We start from the raw sequence: 18,195 nt of genomic DNA on the forward strand, positions 1-18,195 counted from the left end.
GTGTGGAAATAGGGAGGAAAAGAGAACGCGCAGGCTAACAGGGAGTCGAAACATCAATACCGCGACATCATTTCTCGTTAAGAATTTCTTTACATTTATGTACGTGTTTATATGTATATGTTGCCGTGTATTTGTAGAGGTCAGAGGAGCTGGTTTTCTCCTTCCGCCATGCTGGTCCCAGACTGAACACAGGCCATCAGGCTGAGCAGCAAGTGCCTTTAGCCGCCATCTCATTGGCCCAATGTCACTTTTCTAAAGAGTCACAGATGACACCAAGTGTGGATTACCAGTCTGTAATCACAGCACTCAAGAGACTGTGGTGATGAATCATGAGTTTGGAGCCAGTCTGGGATTTTGTAATAAGACCCTGCCTCAAAAAAGTCCGATTTTATTATGAGATCTTCTAGAACTATCTTTTTTTATTGCGTTGACTGGTGCTTCTGGTACAATGTGGCAGGGCATTGACAGATAAACATTTTTACCCTTTTCCTGATCTGAGAGGAAGTACCCCTGATGCTTTCTCACTTTTGTGTTTTTCGAACAGGGGCTCCTGTAGTCTAGGCTGGCCTTGAACTTCTGAGCATCTTGCTTCCGTGACCTTCACCTGACAGGTGCTGGTGTTACAGACATGTCATCATGCCTGGTTTATGCAGTGCTGAGGACTGAACCCTTCATACAGGCTAGGTAAGCACCACCAACCAACCGAGCCATATCCCTAGTTTCCAAAGAATGTATTATTCATCATATTAAGATGAGCCCATACTATGATATTAATGGGTTTCTATTGGCAAAACTGTTGAATTATTGAACAGTTCCCACTAATTCGTGATGCATTATTTCTTAATGTAATGTTGGACTCTGCTAATATTTTATTTGGGAAAATCACAGTGGTATTTGTCAGTATATTTTCTCTTCTTTTTAAGAATTTTATTTTATTTAAATTTATTTACGTTACCTCCCAAGGGTACCCTTTCCCTTCTTTCCTCCCAGTTCCCTCTCCTCTCCTCCCCTCTTCCCCTCTCCCTTTCCCCCCAGAGAAGGGGAGCCCACACCTTCCCGTATAAACCCTCCCCAGCACATCAAGTCACATTGGGACTGAGCATCTCCCCAGCCCCTGAGGCCATTTTCTTACACTGACTTCATCTTGTTTCCACACGGGCATTATATTTGCTCTATAAAATTAACTGGGATGTCTTCCTTCCTTTCTAATGCTCTGAATATCTTCGAACTTTGGGGTATCTGATCTTTGCTGATAGATTTGATGGTGGCGGTAGAGTTCTTGCTCTGGTTCTTTTGTGGGAGATAGTTCTTCAGTACGTGTCTGAGTAATATATATTCTCTCCACACCTTTTGAGACATGTTGCTTAGGGTCTTCATAGCTGGGAGGCTCCGATGCCATGTAAAACTTACGTTAAGAAAACTTATTTTTTGTCTTGTTCATGAACCTATGATGAGTGAAGGAGATTTTCACCCCCTTTCTCCTACAATTTCTTTTTAAACCCACCACAGTGACATTGGGTGCACGTGGGGATTTGAGGACTTATTCTTGTTGGGGTTTGTCACAGAGGAGTTTGAGCAGGAAGAAGCTGCCCTTCATGATGGCCTTCTAAGCCATCCTAAGCTTGGCCTTCCTCCATGGTTCACAGGTCCACTCACTCAGCGGGTTTTTTTTTTTTTCCCAAGCATTGAGTAGATACCAGGCAAATCCCAGACACTGGGTGCTATGGCTGAATGTGAAAGGTCCCCCAAAGTCTCATGTACTTGAACACTTGGTCCCTGAAAGGCCAGCAGCCTAGTTCCAGTAGGTCACACAGGAGGGCTTTGAAGATTTTATCTACTCCTGGCTCTGACCTATACTCAGCTTCCTGTTGCATAAGTGCTGTAAGCTCACCCCATCTTGTCTCCATACCCCTGTTCCCAAGCTTCCATGCCTTCCTTGCGTGATGCACTGAAATGTCTTTGAATGTTGACCTCAAATGTACCTTTGCTTCCCTAAATTGGTGTTTTGTCACAGTGATGGAAAAGCTAAAACACAGGAAATAGGCAGTGAGTTGAAGGACAGAGGTTCCCGATCTCCTCTGGCTCATCTTTGGTCAGCAGGAGCCTAGAAATGAATGAAGAAGTTAAAATAACAGCAACAGCAGGAGGGGCTGTGGAGTGATGGGAGTTGCTCCCCCAGTCCCAGCAGCCAGCGGGGGGGCATGCTACACAGTATAGGAGTTAGTGATGCCCAGTCCTCTCTGATAGGTGACATCCCTGCAGAATCCTACTGCACAAAGAATGAGTCATGCCGGCACGTGGGACAGTATTCTCAGAACATGTTCATGGACTTTCGTGGTTAGTACAGGGGGCAAAGGAGGTTCTGGGGGTGGGGGTGGAGGCTGCTGGGGTTTCTAGGACCTTGGATTTCAGGCTATGTAGGATGGTTGGTAGGCATGCAGGGCTTCAAGAAGGGGGTGATGGGATTGGGTCTTTCCAGTTCTCTCCTGCTGGTAAGCAGGGGTAGAGCTGAGGGTGGTGAGGAACAGGAGCCAGCTCGCTGCTGTAGGTGGGGGAGGGAGGCTGTAGAAGGTAGTAGCTACTTCTCAAAAGGACAGTGGAGGTCACAAGCAAAAGTCAGATTCAGGTACCCCTACAATCCCTGTAGCAGCAAAGGCAGAGCGGCTCCCCCAACACCGCAGGTTTCTGTTGCTTCCCTACATTCCTAGCCAGTCAATGACTTTCCCCTAAAAGCCATGTTACATCGAGTGCCAGACCCTAGGCTGATGCAGTGGACCAAGAAGTGAACGAGATAGACTCTCCTCACCCACACAGCACTCACAGAGTGGCAGGGAAGAGAGGCAGAGGGCAGATGACTCAGTTTAGTATGCTCAGCTCTGGGAAAGGCGCTCCATGACACCGGGGCATTCTGGGAACAGCCTGGAGCCTAAAGGGAGCTTCTGCTGATTGTCAGGTAAAGTCGGGGAGACTGAAGAGCTGTGTTTGGAGGATTGTGCGGTCCCAGGAGCCTCCGGGCATCGCAGAGGCTGTGGCTGGATGGAAGTGGGAACCAGGCTGGGGGTGTCTCTCATGCTTTAAGGCCTGGGGCTTCCTCCCGGAAGCTAGCACCTGCGGTGAGGTTTCGAGTGCCAAAGACTGGAAACATGGATTCTCCTTGCAGTATTATTGTTGATGCCTTGGGAAAGATTTCGGGATTTAAGAACCAAGATACAAACTGCACACAAGTTTATCAAGAAAACCATCAGATTTGCCTAATATGTAGCAAGGGACGGAGTTTTGCTTTAGAAGTATCTTCACAGCTTGGGGTGTAGCTCAAGCTCAGTAACAATGCTTCCCTAGTGTATTTGAAGTCTGGGGTTCGATCCCCAGCATGGATTTTTAAAAAATGTATATATAAAATAGCAATAATAAAACATGAAACATGCTTCCAAATAATTCCTAAAGGGGTGGCGGGAGGGGGCTTAAAAGGAGAACTTTCTATTTAACAGTATGAAAGGAAGCCTGGATTCTCTGGATATTGAGGCAGTCTGTGGTTGCGGTGCGCCCATCCCCCCATGTTTTTCAACTTGCCCAGGCCTGTGGCTCTGCATTAGTCTATTCCCTGCCCCTGGCCATGCTGCTCTGGCTTTCCCAGTGTTAAACAGGCCGAGGAGGACCTGTTCCTTCCCCAGGGCCTTTGCACTTCCCCCCCCCCCCCAAACTGTGCTCCCCTGGGTCTGTGTCAGCTTCTCCCACTGTCACACACAGGCCACTTCCGCCTCCTTCCACCCAAACTGCAACCCTTTCTCGGCTCCCCCACCCACCCCGCGCACGTCTTTACTTAATCCCCCCTCCCCCTGCTCCTTGAGCACACATCATAATGTAATAGAACTATATATTTTCCCTAATTATCTTTTATCTTCTCCACTGGGATGTAAATTGCAGACAGGCAGGGATTTTTGTCTGGGTTCTGCCCAGCCGCACAGAATTAAAGCTGAAGCCATGCTTGATGACCGAGGGCGGTAATCTAAAAGCCCAAACATTCCTCTTAACACTGAAGGACCGTTTGATTTACCACGGCTATTTAAGGTATTGCAAACGGTAAGGCTCCCCCCCCCCCGCCCCACAACAGGAACCTTTCTTCGTCCGTTTTTAGTTAGATTGCACTTCAAAGACTTCTGTTTCCACATTATTTTTCGTTTAAATCACGCACTGGTCAGTCTCGTCGTGTTCAGGAACATACCCGTATTTCCTGTTCGGCTCTCAGGTTGGAGCAGGCGGCAGGGGGAAAACAGCTCTGCAGGGAGCGGGGTCGGATATCTGGCGTAATTGGGAGAATTGGGGCAGATAGACACTGGGCCCGGAAGTTGGCGCAAGGACAGTGCAAGGTGTGGTCAGGGCTCACAGAGCTGTTGCTGAACGACCCGGCTTAGGGCATGATGTTTTGGTAGCATCTGGCTGGGGCAGCAGGGTCGGGGGGGGCGGGTAGGGAGACCATTTTCAACCGAAACATTTCGGGAGCCATCACCCCAGATCCTCCAGAATGCGGCACCGAGTAGATGTTGCCCGAGTTGTAGAAAGCTCGGGTGTTTCTGGTCAGGAGAAACACACCCCAGTGCCAGATTAGCTGGAGCTCAGTGGAGGCCTCGGTGACGGAGGGAAAGTTCTGGAATGTGGGCGCGGTTGCCGGGAAGCCCCCTAAGGGTCTGTGCTCCAGCTTGGTAACTTTCTGTCTTTGCTTGATTTGCTTTTTCGTGGATGTAGCTTGAAAGGCAAAACAATCGGAGGGGGCGGGGCGCTCACCTGCTTTGGAAGGAGAAACCAAAGGATCACCAGATGACTTAGAGAATGGGATAATGAAGTCCCTGGGCCTGCGCATGAGCCACGGTTTTGGAGCGCTGCGGCATTTTGTTCTGTGCCACCAGGTGGCGGCAGAGTACCACAGTTTGACCCAAGGACCTGGGCGCGAAGGAACAGGGTCCTGGGGCAGGGAATCCCTGCTCCACCCTAAGCGTGCAGATTCCCAGAATTCCTGTGGACTTTTTTTCAGAGCTCCTGCTGTCACCCACAGCTCATTTTTAGTAAGAAATGAAATGGCAGGTTTCATCCTGCCCTTTACTACGTGGATACCATGATCTAACTGTACCGGGCCCCCTGTGCTCTTCTCGTCAGAGAACACCGATTCCACCGAGATCTCTGCCTTCTGACTCACATCTTCAAATGTATGTGTGCTCACGAGCCAACTGATACAGAGACTTTACTATGTAGGACCAGTACTTTATTCGTTCTGTTAATTTAGACAATGGGCGAAGTCAGCCATCAGGCTCTGACCTATACAATTCTGTAGTGTAAATTTCTTTGAGAACAGTTAGTTATGGGGGCATGCTACTGCCCACGCACCCAGCAGGTGCTGGGGGCCTACCCGGTGTGGAGTGCTTGTGAAACGACGTGGAAGCCTTGTATCCTGATGACGCAGTACCTTTGTTACCAGTGTGATTTCCTTTGACGGTGTGTGCCCGCGCGCGCAATGCGCGCATGTGTGTGAGGGGGTCAGAGGTTGATAGTGTCTTCCTTTATTGCTCTCCACCTGTTGTTTTTGTGACAGGGTCTCTCGCTGAACCTGATGCTCCCTGATGGGCTGTACTGACTGGACAGGAAGTCCTTCAGGAGCCGGTTGTGTCTCTTGGGATTGTGTTTTCTGGAGTTGTGTCTCTGGTTGTATCTTGCTGGGATTGCAGGCCCACACTGCCACGCTGTCACACTGTCACACTAGGGCTTTTTAATAGGCCCTCAGGGTGGGAGCCAGGTTCCCAGGCTTGCATAGCAAACATTTTATTATCTGAATCCATAAATGAATTTTTAGTAATGACTGTTGAACACTGGTTCCCGCAGGGGAATCAGTAGCTGCCACACACCATGGGCTTGGGCTGTCCCCACAGCAGAGTGTACACCTGACCTCTGGCGAAGCCTCCGAAACATGATAAGGGGCTGTGGTTGTATTCTCAGGAGTCACTGAGGCTGGGCCAATCCAGAGTTCTTCCTCCTCTGGGGTTTGTTCTCTTTGTGGGGATCCAGGGTTGGTTTGGGGTATGGGAAGGAAGCTGTCTGTCTCCCAAGCTGGGAGATGAATGTGTTCCCTTCAGCTTTCCTTGTGGAATGGTCTGTGGAATCCTCCTAGGGGCTCAGAACCGCAGGTAGCTGGATCCAATCTGGGCCCTTTTAATTAGCAGTCCAGTGTCCTTGGCCCACTGCCCTCTGGAGGATCCAAGCCCGTTTCCTTAAAAAAAAAGTAGGAGGATGAGGAGGTTGTTGCAGATGCCATGCGATCCCAGGTCTGCCGGGTGGGAAAGGGCGGAGTGCGTGGCCATTGAGCATTCATCTTTGCCAAAGCTGGACTGCTCTTTGCAGCTTCAGGCTCTTGAAAACAAACTATTGTATCTGCTGCTGCCACAAAGCAAGGACCAAATTCCTCTTGTAAACGTCAGGAGTAGAAGGAGCATAGGGACGCCAAGCCAAGGCTACTTAGCAGGTGTCACGAAGCATGCTATGCTTGGGCTGGCTGCCTCAGGCTCCTTCTGTTCTCTTCTTCTGTGCTTCAGTTCCTGTGTGGGAGGGAGGCATGAGGGACACATTCCCTACAGCTCAGCCAGGCGGACCTGTACCAGGAAGAGGCTTGTTTCAGGTGTGATCTCTGGCCCTTGCAGGGCTGGCTGTCCTAAAGAAAAGCTGAGGCCATGTGGATAGAGTGGCATGGAGCCAGTCACTGCTGCCCATCTCTTCTGTGGTGGAAACCTGCAGGAGAGGTTTGCTGTACTGCCCACCTGGCCTGGGACTCAGCACGTGGTGTGTGTGTGTGTGTGTGTGTGTGTGTGTGTGTGTGTGTGTGTGTTTGCTGGCCATGTACACTGTCAGCCAACAACAGCGGGTGTGCGCTCTAGTTCTCCTGACTTTGCTCAGCCCTGGCTTTGATTACCTCTCCAAATCTCATTTGCTCTTCTGTGGCCAACCAGAAGTTGGAGTCACATGGGCTGAATTCTAGGAAACAATAGTCTAAATTTTAGGTCAACTCAGGGAATTCTGCTGCCCTCTCTTTATGCTGTCGAGTGTGTGTGTGGATCTCCTCAGCATTCTGTTCCGGGGTTTATGCCTTTGAATTGTATGGTCTCCATCAGATTGACCTGATAAACTCTGCAGCGGCTCATAGCAGTGAAATCAGCCTGCCTCCAGGGGCTCCAGGGCCCGACCAGCTTGAAGAGCCCGCTGTTAGCCTCTGGGTTTGCACAGTGGAGCAGTTAATGAATCCCAGCCCCGGTTCTGTCTGCAGATGTTGTGTCCTCATCTAGAAAGTACCTGAGGGGTAGGCTAGATCTATAACATTCCTCATTCTTTCAGCCGCCCACTGGAATCAAGACCTGTAGATGGGGCTTTTCTCTCATTACTCCACCAGAGGGCGCCAAATCTATCATGGGATTTTTTTTTGAAGCCTGTGGTTTCCTTGGAAGAAAGCAAACAAGAAAGCTGGGGAGAGTTGAAAAACAAACAAACAAACAAACAAAGAAAGAAAAACAAAGCAAGCAAGCAAACAAAAAATCTCACATGCTGAAGCAATTATCCCTTAGAGATGTGGAACACTACAGTTCTTGTGGCCATCTCCATCTGCCAGGCCTGTCTGTTGAGCTCAGCTGCAGCCACCAGAGTCAACACTGCTGGAAGAGGCTGCCTTCATGCCTCTTATCAGTTTGGAACCCTTACTCACTAGACACCCATAGAGCCCTGTCTCCAGTCTCTGAAAGACCTCTTCTAGCCAAGCTATAGAAAATAACTACCACCAAATTAATTCCATGCTAAAATTAAGAACGTTGAAATTGTGATAACCTAAACGTTACCATTTAAACCATTAAAAAATTAAAATTGAGCGACATACACTAAATATAATTTAGTGTATTTGCATTGCCAAGTATTGAACCTTAGGACCTCACGTATGCTAGGTGATCAGTCTAGGTGATCAGTCCACCGCCGAGCTGTAAGCCTGCCTGACCATAGCTGTTGTGTGTGCATGTGCTTGTATGTGTTCCGGGGTACTGAGTGTATTGGTGTGCATTCATGTGTGAAGATGTGTGGAGGCCAGGGGTCAACATCAGCAGATGATCCCCTCAAACACCCACACTGTTTTGAGACAAGGTTTCTCAATGACCCTAGAGCTCATAGGTTCAGTTAGATTGCTAACCAACAAGTTCGAGGGATCCTACCTTACTGGAGCCCAAGGGCAGAGTCAAACAGTTCCTGAGTGTGCCTGGTTTATTCCATAATTCCTTTTCTTTAGTCAGAGCAAAGCACCTCATTACAATGAAGGGGTTCATCGAGAGGTCAAACCTGTTTACCTTGACCACCTCTCTGTGTGATCCTCTCTGTGTGAAGGAGCTTGGCAAAACATCCTGCTCATGTCTGTCTCAAGGTGAAGGCCAGGGTGAAAACATGCCTTTTGCTGAACACTCAGTAAAAGAGCAGCCTGACAAACAAGCAGCTCTCCACACTCTGTCTCCACCTCCCTGATGCTGGGATTACAGGCTTTGCACACCAGTGCTGGAGATGGAAACCAGGTCCACATGCTGACGTGCAAGCACTTCATCAACCAAGCCTCCTCCCTCAGCCACATTAGTTGTCTTTAAGTGAGAAGTTTGGTGTCTAATGTAAAATACACTCACATTGTTGTACAATCAACCTGTAGTACCCACACTGTCTGCAGCTGTTTTAAAGAAGGGATCACTTCGGACAGGGAGACGGAAACCCTGGGAGCACACTTGCATTTAGCACTGGACAAAGGTTGTGATTCCTGGGTGCCTTAAAGTCTTGTTCATTAACAAAAACCAACCATTCATCTTCCTGTAGGTCCCTGTGTGCAGACAGTTTTGAGGTCTTCTTTCAGTTGCAGAAATTCTGTTAGTGCAAGACAAAACAAGTTCCACCAGAGGAACACGCTCAATGAGGTCAAGTAACCGAAGAGCAGAAAAAGCAGGACTTTTTATTTTGATCTATTTATTCTTCTCTCATACAGTACATTCCTACCACAGCCTCCTCTCCTTCCCCACCTTAGTCCCCCCTCACTTTCCCTCTCCCCCAGATCCACTGCTCCTGTTTCCCTTCAGAAAAGAGCGGGCCTCTCAGGGATATCAACAAAACATGGCATAACAATATTCAATGAGAGTAGGTACTAAAGGCAACCCAGAAGGAGGAAAAAGGTTCCAAGAAGAGGTAAAAGAGTCAGAGACACCCCCACTCCCAGCAGAAACCTCAAGCTGAAGAACCACAGCATGTACGCAGAGGGCCTGGCCCAGACCCATGCAGGCTCCATGCTTGCTGCTTTAGTCTCTGTGAGCCCCTGTGAGTCCCTGTGAGCCCTGCTTAAGTTGATTCTGCGGGCTGTGTTCTCATGGTGTCCTCGACTCTGGCTGCTACAATCTAATCCTTCCTCCCCAGGTAAGTGTTGTGGAGGATAGTTCAGCTGGCAGCCTGGAAGAGAGGGCAGATGGGAGTCAGGGCCTCTTGCTGAGGAGGGTGCTGCCTGCAGCTAGGGATGCAGCTCTGTCAAGAGGGTTCTTTTTGTTGGAGAGGGCCTGAGGTGGGGGCTCTCTGTCTCACGGGACTACTGGTCAGTAGCATAGGTTAGCAGAGTGAGCCAGGAAGGGTGGTCTGTGATCTTTTCAAGAGAACTTCTGTTATCTCACTTACAGGGAAGAGAAGGCAAGCAAGAAGCAAAGATTCCTTTTGCAGCTCCCAACCCCATCCAGTCCTCACAGGAATGTGTGCCAGTGTTGATTACTTCATAGGGTGACTGGATAGAATGCGTTTGAAACTGTTGAGGGGTCAGGTAGTCCAGCACAGCTAGAGCCACTGGAGCAGTAACTGATTTCTTTCTTTCTTTTTTTAAAAATGCTTTTATTTTATTAATTACAGTTTATTTACTTTGTATCCCAGATGTGGTCCTCCTTCTCCCAATCCCAAGCTCCCTCCTTCTTCTCCTATGCCCCTCCCCCAGTCCACTGATAGGGGAGGTCCTCCTCCTCCTCTTCCATCTGACCCTAGTCTATCAGGTCTCGTCAGGACTGACCTCTTTGTCTTCCTCTGTGGACTGGTAAGGCTGCTCTCCCCTCAGGTGGAGGTGATCAAAGAGCCAGCCCATGAGGTCATGTCAGAGATGGTCCCTGTTCCTATTATTGGGCAACCCTCTTGGACACTGAGCTGCCATAGGCTACTTCTGTGCAGGGGTTCTAAGTTATCTCCATGCATGGTCCTTCTTTGGAGTATCAGTCTCAGAAAGGAAAGACCCCTGTGCCCATATTTTTTTGGTTCTGTTGCTCTCCTTGTGGGGAATAACTGATTTCTTAACCCCTAGCGCTTTGGCTATAAATGAGAAGCAGCCTTTCCTTCCAGCAGGTGTTGTGGGATTAAGATATCTATAGAAAGTGCTTTGAAAGGGCCTGGCCCAAAGGCCCCGTGCTAGGACCAGCTGGGGCTCATCCTCCTGCAGATGAGTTAAATCTGTCTTTCCACTCTGCCTACCCATCTGCGATAGTGGCACTCTGCTCTGTATGGTGGTGGAAGAGGCTCTGCCGTAGCTAGGATTTAGTCGACCCCTCAAGTGGAAGCTTTGAGCTGGTATTGCATCCTCCGGCGTGGCTGTGTGGAGGAGAAACCTAAAGAGCCACAGCCGAGTGGAAGGTGATCAGGCCAGGGCACACCTCCCTCTGGGAAGGTCAGTGCTGTCTTGGAGGAATGAGATTGGCTGTTGAGCTAGTCTTTCCAGAGCTGGTGGTTAAAAAGCAAGTCAACCCATATGCTTGGCCACTTCAGCAGGCCACTGGCTCCCTCTTCTCTGCTCCATCCGGGGCCTCTGGACAGGACAGTGGTGTGATCTTCCAGAATCGTGAGTCGAGTGATTTTTCTTTTGAAGTCATTGTCCATTGTTATTTTCATAATTTTTAAAAAATCATCATTGAAATGTACACAGGTATGGATTGTTGTGAACTGAAATTCTCAGGGAAAGGCTACACCTCTATTCCACCAGGTTTATTCACTGACTAGAAGTTTCTGATTGTATAGAGTTGGAATGTTAAAAGAGCCCAGGTCAAATTGTGTTGGGCTCTTTCTAGCTCCCTTACTAGCCATCCGTTGCACACACCTCTGTGCCTGACCTAGCATCCTCGTGACTATCCTTTGAACCCTTTTAGGCTATTCACCAACACAGATGCTGCGAAAGGCATCAGATAGCCTGTGAAATTTATCGGAGTTTTCTTTGCTTAGTTACCACCTGCATTTCCACCCATGTATTTGAAAACTGCCCGGATCTACAGCTGTCTTTTGTTCTGCCACAGCAAAGACTGTTATGAAACTGTCACCATGTTCAGTATGGTATTTGGGATAACCTAATCTGCATTCCTGGGGTATGCTAGCTCATATTTGGCTTTAGAACAGTGGTTCCTAACCTTCCTAATGCTGCGACCCTTTAATACAGTTTCTCATGTTGTGGTGACCCCCAACCACATAATTATTTTTGTTGCTACTTCATGACTGTAATTTTGCTACTATTATGAACTGTAATGTAACTATCTGAAATGCAGGATATCTGATATGCGACCCCTATAAAAGGGTCGTGCAAATCCCAAAGGTATCACTACCCACAGGTTGAGAACCCCCTCTCTAGAACAAAGCCCCTCTTCTTCCTTTTGAGATGAGAGCTGAGCTTTGGGTTCTCTGTTGCCCTATGATGTTTTGATATACAGGTACCAACAAGAAAAACAACTTCTGAGAAGTCCTAATCTTAATTACTGAGGGCCAGAGGGTGAAGACTAGAAATGAAGAGGGGTTGATTGGTAGCAAACCACAGGCTGAAAGGCACAGAGGGCCTACTTCAGAAGCAACCATTTCTCTTCTGATGGATTATTTCCAGCTGAAGGTCACAGGAAAAAGCCACAGCCATGGGTTGCTAGCCTGTGGCAAAGCTCCCCCTACTGGGAGCTCCACCTGTCCAGACTATCCATAAACCTTCCAATTGGTAGCACATAGGGCTGATAAATTGGTTTCTCAAAGGTTATTAAAAGTGTCACTATTCTTGACTGCTCTTGAGTCCTGCTACTGGTAGTTGGGGTCACTGTTTTTCTGGCCTCTATCTGTAATGGTTCAAAACATGCCATGAGAGGCCTGTGGCAATGGCTCAGTGGGTGAGGGAGCTTGCTGTGTGCAAGTGTGAGGATCTGAACTTTTTCCCTAACGCTGTGACCTTCTTACTTCTGGATATGTACCCAGCAGTGGGGCTACAAGATCACAAGGTAAAAATGATATATTTTAGTTATATTTAGTAAGAAATTTGCAGGTAGTGTTACTAATTTGCATTCTCTTTCTCCATGTAAGTTGTTAACATGCATTCCTATCTCCTTTGCCATTGTCCATTCCACAGGGAACAAATTCACCTGACCGTGGATTTGTGTTGCTTTCCTTGATGATCTGTGATGGTGCCACACACCTGTCTGTAATTTGTTTCTCCTTTTTCTCTATTTATGAGAAATATCTGTTTAGGTTTGATGCCATTTTAAAGAAGATTATTTTTATTATCGCTATTCTCCTTACATATTCTAAAATCACCCTTTTGTGAGATGCATAGTTTGAAAATATTTCTCCCATTTTTAAAACTTGATTTATTCACTTTTCATCCTGAGCTCAGTTCCTCTCCTCCTAGGCCCCCTCCCCACCTCTCCACCCATTCTCCCCTCTCCTCCTTAGAGAAGAGGGAGGTCCCCCATGGGCACCAACCCACCCTGGCACATTAAGTCCCTGCAGGACTAGGCATATCCTCTCCTGCTGAGGCCAGACAAGGTAGCCCAGTTAGGGAAACAAGATCCAAAGGCGGGCCTCAGAGTCAGAGAGGGCACCTGCTCCAGTTGCTGGGGGACCCACATGAAGACCAAGTTGTGCAGCTGCTACATATGTGCAGGGGGCCTAGGACCAGTCCTTGTATGCTCTTTGGTTGGTGTTTCAATCTCCATGAGTCCCCCTTGGCCTAGGTTAGTTGACTCTGGAAGTCTTCTTGTGGAGTCCTTGGCCACTGTAGCTTCCTCAGTCATTCACCCCACTCTTCCATATGTCTCCCCTACTTCTGTCTAATGTTTGGCTGTGAGACTCTGCATCTGTTTCCATTAGCTGCTTGGTGAAACATCTCAGAGTAGTTGTGCCAGGTTCCTGTCTACAAGCATAGCAGGGTGACACTGATAGTGTCAGAGACTGGTTCTCTCCCATGAGATGGGACTCAAGTAGGGCCAGTCTTTGGTTGGCCTCCATCTTTGTTCTATGTTCCTGCACATCTTGTAGGCAGGACAAGTTTTGAATCAAAGGTTTTGTGGGTGGGTTGGTGTCCTTATCCTGCCACTGGAAGTCCTGCCTGGCTACAGAAGGTGGCCACTTCAGGCTCCATATCCCCCGCTTATAGGAGTCTCAGCTAGGGAAGCTACAATAGACTTCCTGGAGCCTCCCCTATCTCAAGTCTCTGGCTCATCCCAGAGATGTCCCCACCTCTGATTTCTGTTCTCTCACCTGGCCCTTTCTCTCCTGCTCTCCCTCCTCCTAATCCTCACCACTACTCCCTTCCCCATCAACGCTTCTACCCAGTTCCCTCCCTCCATCTACCTCCAATGCCTATTTTATTTTACCTTCTGAGTGAGAGTCAAGCATCCTTCCTTTGAGTCCTCCTTGTTACTTAGCTTCTCTGGGTTGTGGGTTGAAGCATAGTACTTTATGGCTAATGTCTGCTTGTGAGTACATATGATGCATGTCTTTCTGTGTCACTCAGGATGATCTTTCCTACTTCTAATCATTGGTCTGCAAATTGCACAATGTGTTTGTTTTTAGTAACTGAGTAGTAGTCCATTGTGTAAAGGTACCACATTTTCTTTATCCATTCCTCAGCTGAGGAACATTTGGGTTGTTTTCCAGTTTCTGCTTATTACGAATAAAGCTGCTATGAACACAGTTGAGCAAGTGTCCTTGTGGTATAATAGAACATCCTTGGAGTATGTGCCCAGCAGTGGTATAGCTGAGTCTTCAGGTAAATCTATTCCCAATTTTCTGAAAACCACCCGATTGATTTCCACAATGGTTGTACAAGTTTGCACTTCCACCAGCAATGGAAGTGTGTTCCCCTTGCTCCACATCCTCACCAGCATGTGCTGTTCCTTGAGTTTTTGATCTTAGCCATTCTGACAGGTGTAAGATGGAATCCCAGAGTAGTTTTGATTTGCATTTCCCTGATAACTAAATGCTTCTTGCCCATTAGAGATTCCTCTGTTGAGAATTCTCTGTTTAGCTCTCCACCCCATTTTTAAATTGGGTTATTTGGTTTCTAGTATCTAATTTCTTGAGTTCTGTATATATTTTAAACATTAGCCCTCTGTCGGATGTAGGGCTGGTGAAGATCTTTTCTCTTTCTGTAGGCTGCCATTTTGTCATATTGACAAGGTCCTTCGCCTTGCAGAAGATTTTCAGTTTCATGAGGTCCCGTTTTTTAATTGTTGATCTTAGTGCCTGAGCTGTTGGTGCTCTGTTTAGGAAGTTGTCTTCTGAGCCAGTGTGTTCAAGGCTATTCCCTGCTTTCTCTTCTATTGGGTTATATCTGTATTCTTTTGTCTCCTTTTGCTGTATTCTTTTGCTCTTGTAAAAGTTTTTCAGTTTGGTGTTATCTCATTTGTCCATTTTTAAATTTCCTGTGTTTCATTATTAAAAAATTCTTGCTCATCCTTGATTCCTAATGCATTTCCCCATGTCTGCTTCCACTCCTTTGAGTTTTATGGTTGAGTCCTTAATTAATTTGAGTTGGTTTATAGGTGTGGTTAGAGATGGAGGTGCAGTTTTACTCTCCATCATGGTCTAGTCTGTTCTGTTGTGCTACGGGCCCATGTTTTACATCAGCACGTTTCAGTTCTTATAGCTTTGTAGTACACTTTCAAGCTAGATGATATGATGATGTATCCTATGCTCTTTGGGCCAAAATTTGCTTCATTATTATTTTTTGCTTTAGTTAATATTTATTTGGTGCTACCAGATGTATCCTAGGCTATGTTTCTAGACATGGGAATACAGTTGTTGGTATTTGATTGGGAATTGCACTGTATCTTTAGATACTTTAGTCAGTTCATTTTGTCAGTGCTTTATGGTTTTCATTATAGAACCATTTTCTCCTAGATAATTTTTTGTTACTGTTTTTCATTTCAATCATTTCATTGCTCTTATGTAGAAACACTCCTTATTTCAGTGTTTTGTGTATTGCCCTACAACTATGTAGAGTTCATTTATTAGATTGTTGTTGTTGTTTTGGTGGAGTCTTTAAAGCTGTCTAAATATAAGCTCAAGTCATTTGTCTTTTCAGACTTTTATTTCTCCATGCCTCAGTCTTGGAAAGTTGAATATGAACAGGATTTTTTTTCATCTTTTGAGCTTATCAATTTTTTTGTACATCATTGCTCATAGTCTCTAATGCTTTTATATTTTATAGTATAAGTTATATTTCTTTCCTATCTGCTTTTTTGTTTGATCCATTTTTATTTTCCTTCACTTGTTAATTTTGTTTTTGTAAAGACCAATTTTTCTTTTTTGTTAATGGTTCATATATATATATATATATATATATATATATATATTTAAATTTCTCCTCTGGTCTTTATTTTTTTCTTCTTTTAACTCTGTGTTCAGATCTGTCTTACATTTTTTTTCTTTCAGTTACAATAATAGGTTTCTTATTTAAGAAACTTCTTTCCCCTTCTCTTTTATTTTTCTTTTTTCCCTTCCTCCCTCCTTTCTTCTTTCCCTTCATCTCTTCTCCCATTTTCCCACCCTTCTTCCCTTCCTTGAGTCTTTTGTTTTCTTTGTCCCATAGATTGGATTTGTTATATTTTGTCTGTAATTTAAAAACATTAGAAAAGTTCTTTACTTCTCCGTTATTTATTAGTTATCCAGGGGTTTGTTGTTTAATTTCTATGTACTTGTAGTTTCCAAAGGTTATGTTAAAATTTCTTTATAGTTTATTACAATGTGATTGGAAGAGATAGTTGATATGAGACTCTGTTGAGATTATTGTGACCTATCACAATATGATTTATTATGAAGAATGTTCCATGTACATTGAGAGTGTATATTCTGCAGCAGTTGGTAAGAATATTTGACCTGCTTGGTTTGCTTGGAGTGGAGTGCAGGCTACCTCTGCCAATTTTTTTCTGGTTGGATGCCATGTCCATTGCTAAAAGTAGGATGTTACTTTAGTAACTCAATTATCATTGCACTGTGGTCTTTCTATTAATATTTGTTTTATATTCTTCAATGATGGTTATTGTATACTTAAATCATCATTTTTTTTTCTTGTTGAATTGACCTTTTTTTTTTTCACATATAATAACCTTCCCTGCCCATTGTTGGGGGTTGGTGTGTTGTATTGTGTATTCAGATGCTGAATTCTGTGCTCCAAGATCTGGTTGCAGTCTGAATATGGGCATTGTCATGTCCATTGATTGCTTTGTGAAGTTGTTGAGAGCCTATAGCTGGGCAAGAAAGGACAGGAGGCAGGACTTTCATTCCCAGCCTGCAGTTTCAAGTAGGAACCATCAGAGAAGGGGAGAATGGAGGAGGAAGAGGAGGAGGTAGAGAAAGGAGATGGCCATGAAGACTGATCTGATGAAGCAATAGCAACCTAGGCAGGACCAATATGGCAAATATTTCAGGGTGTGTGGCTGAGAAGTAGCCAGACTAGTATAGAGATTTAGACTAGATCATATCTGCTCAGTTATAGATCCTAAAGCTTGTTAATAGATCTAATAGGTCTCTGTGTCAGTTAGAATGGGTGATTAGAAAAGGCCTTTCAAATTATAACATATTGATTCAGTCTATTGTCACTGATTCTGATTTAAGGTGCATTTTAACTGATACCAGTACAGCAGCTCATGCTTTCCTTTGGATTTCATTTACACAGAGTATCTCTATCTGCAGTAGTTAGGTGTTTGTGACAAAATACCTGGCAGAAACAATGTAAGGGAGGAAATATTTATTTTAACCTACAGTTTCAGAGGGGTCAGTCAGTGATGTGTGCAACAGAGCAATTCATGTCGTCATGGGCCAGGAGGCAGGGAAATGTGGAACTCCAGTGCTCAGCTGCTATTTTTTCCTTTTTCATTGCATCCAGGCCTCTAACCCATGGGAAAACAGCATTTATGGTCAGGCTTTGTCTCCCCCGACCTCGGTTAATTTGGAGACACCATTATAGATAAACCCAGATGTATGTCTTTCCAAGCACCTATGTAATTCTAAGTCTAGCTACATGCACAATGAAAATCAACTATCACACTTCCCTGTCACTTTCAGTTTATTACATATCTTTAGAAGTGAATTTCTTACAAGCAGCATATAGTTGGCTCTTAGGTTGTAATCCATCTGTTGGTTCAGTAACTGGAGGGCAGGACCAAACCCACAATGTTATAGTGTGGTGTACTAGTGACAGGAGATGGATGCAGCTGGAGTTGATGTAGGCTAGGCTACAAATCTGTTCCGGTGGAGCTTCAGCTCTCTTCCTGGAGCCAGGGTGAACCAGAGTTTTCATCCAGCATCACTGTAGAGGGTCATTGGGATCTGCCTAGTGGGATATGCTCAGCTATTAATTCCAAGTCAAAGTACTGTGCTTACTTCTCTGTCCTCAGCAGCTGGAGTCTTTCCACATACTCTGCTTCCTGAGGTCTCAGGAAGATGGTGGAAGTGGTCCATTGGCAACCAAATCAATGTTCAGGGATTGGGCCAGAGAGCATGGACTGTACCAAGTCTGGTACCTGGTTCCATGTTTAAAGGCAGCACTCAATGTTCTTTCCCTTCCACAGGTGGGAAGCATCTCTCTTCATGTTGTGCCATTTATAGTTGGAGAAGGGATGATATATGCAATTCTTTCTTGTCAACACATCTTTTCATCATACTAAACTAGGTCCTGTGATTGCCAGGAGTCATTGAATTGAGAAGGTTCAGTAGGCATGTGGGCTTTCTGGAAGGTAGTCTGGTATTTTGCAAAGTCTGTACTGTGATGCAACTGCAGAGTTACTTCCAGCCTCTGACACCCCCATTTTTTCTGTGCTGCTGTAAATATCTTAAAAATCTGCCATGGTGTGAACCAAAACTTTCTGGGTATTTACCTAATTTGAT

Source organism: Psammomys obesus, unplaced genomic scaffold, assembly GCF_907164565.1.
Source record: "Psammomys obesus unplaced genomic scaffold, mPsaObe1.curated_primary_1811, whole genome shotgun sequence".
NCBI classification, from domain to species: domain Eukaryota; kingdom Metazoa; phylum Chordata; class Mammalia; order Rodentia; family Muridae; genus Psammomys; species Psammomys obesus.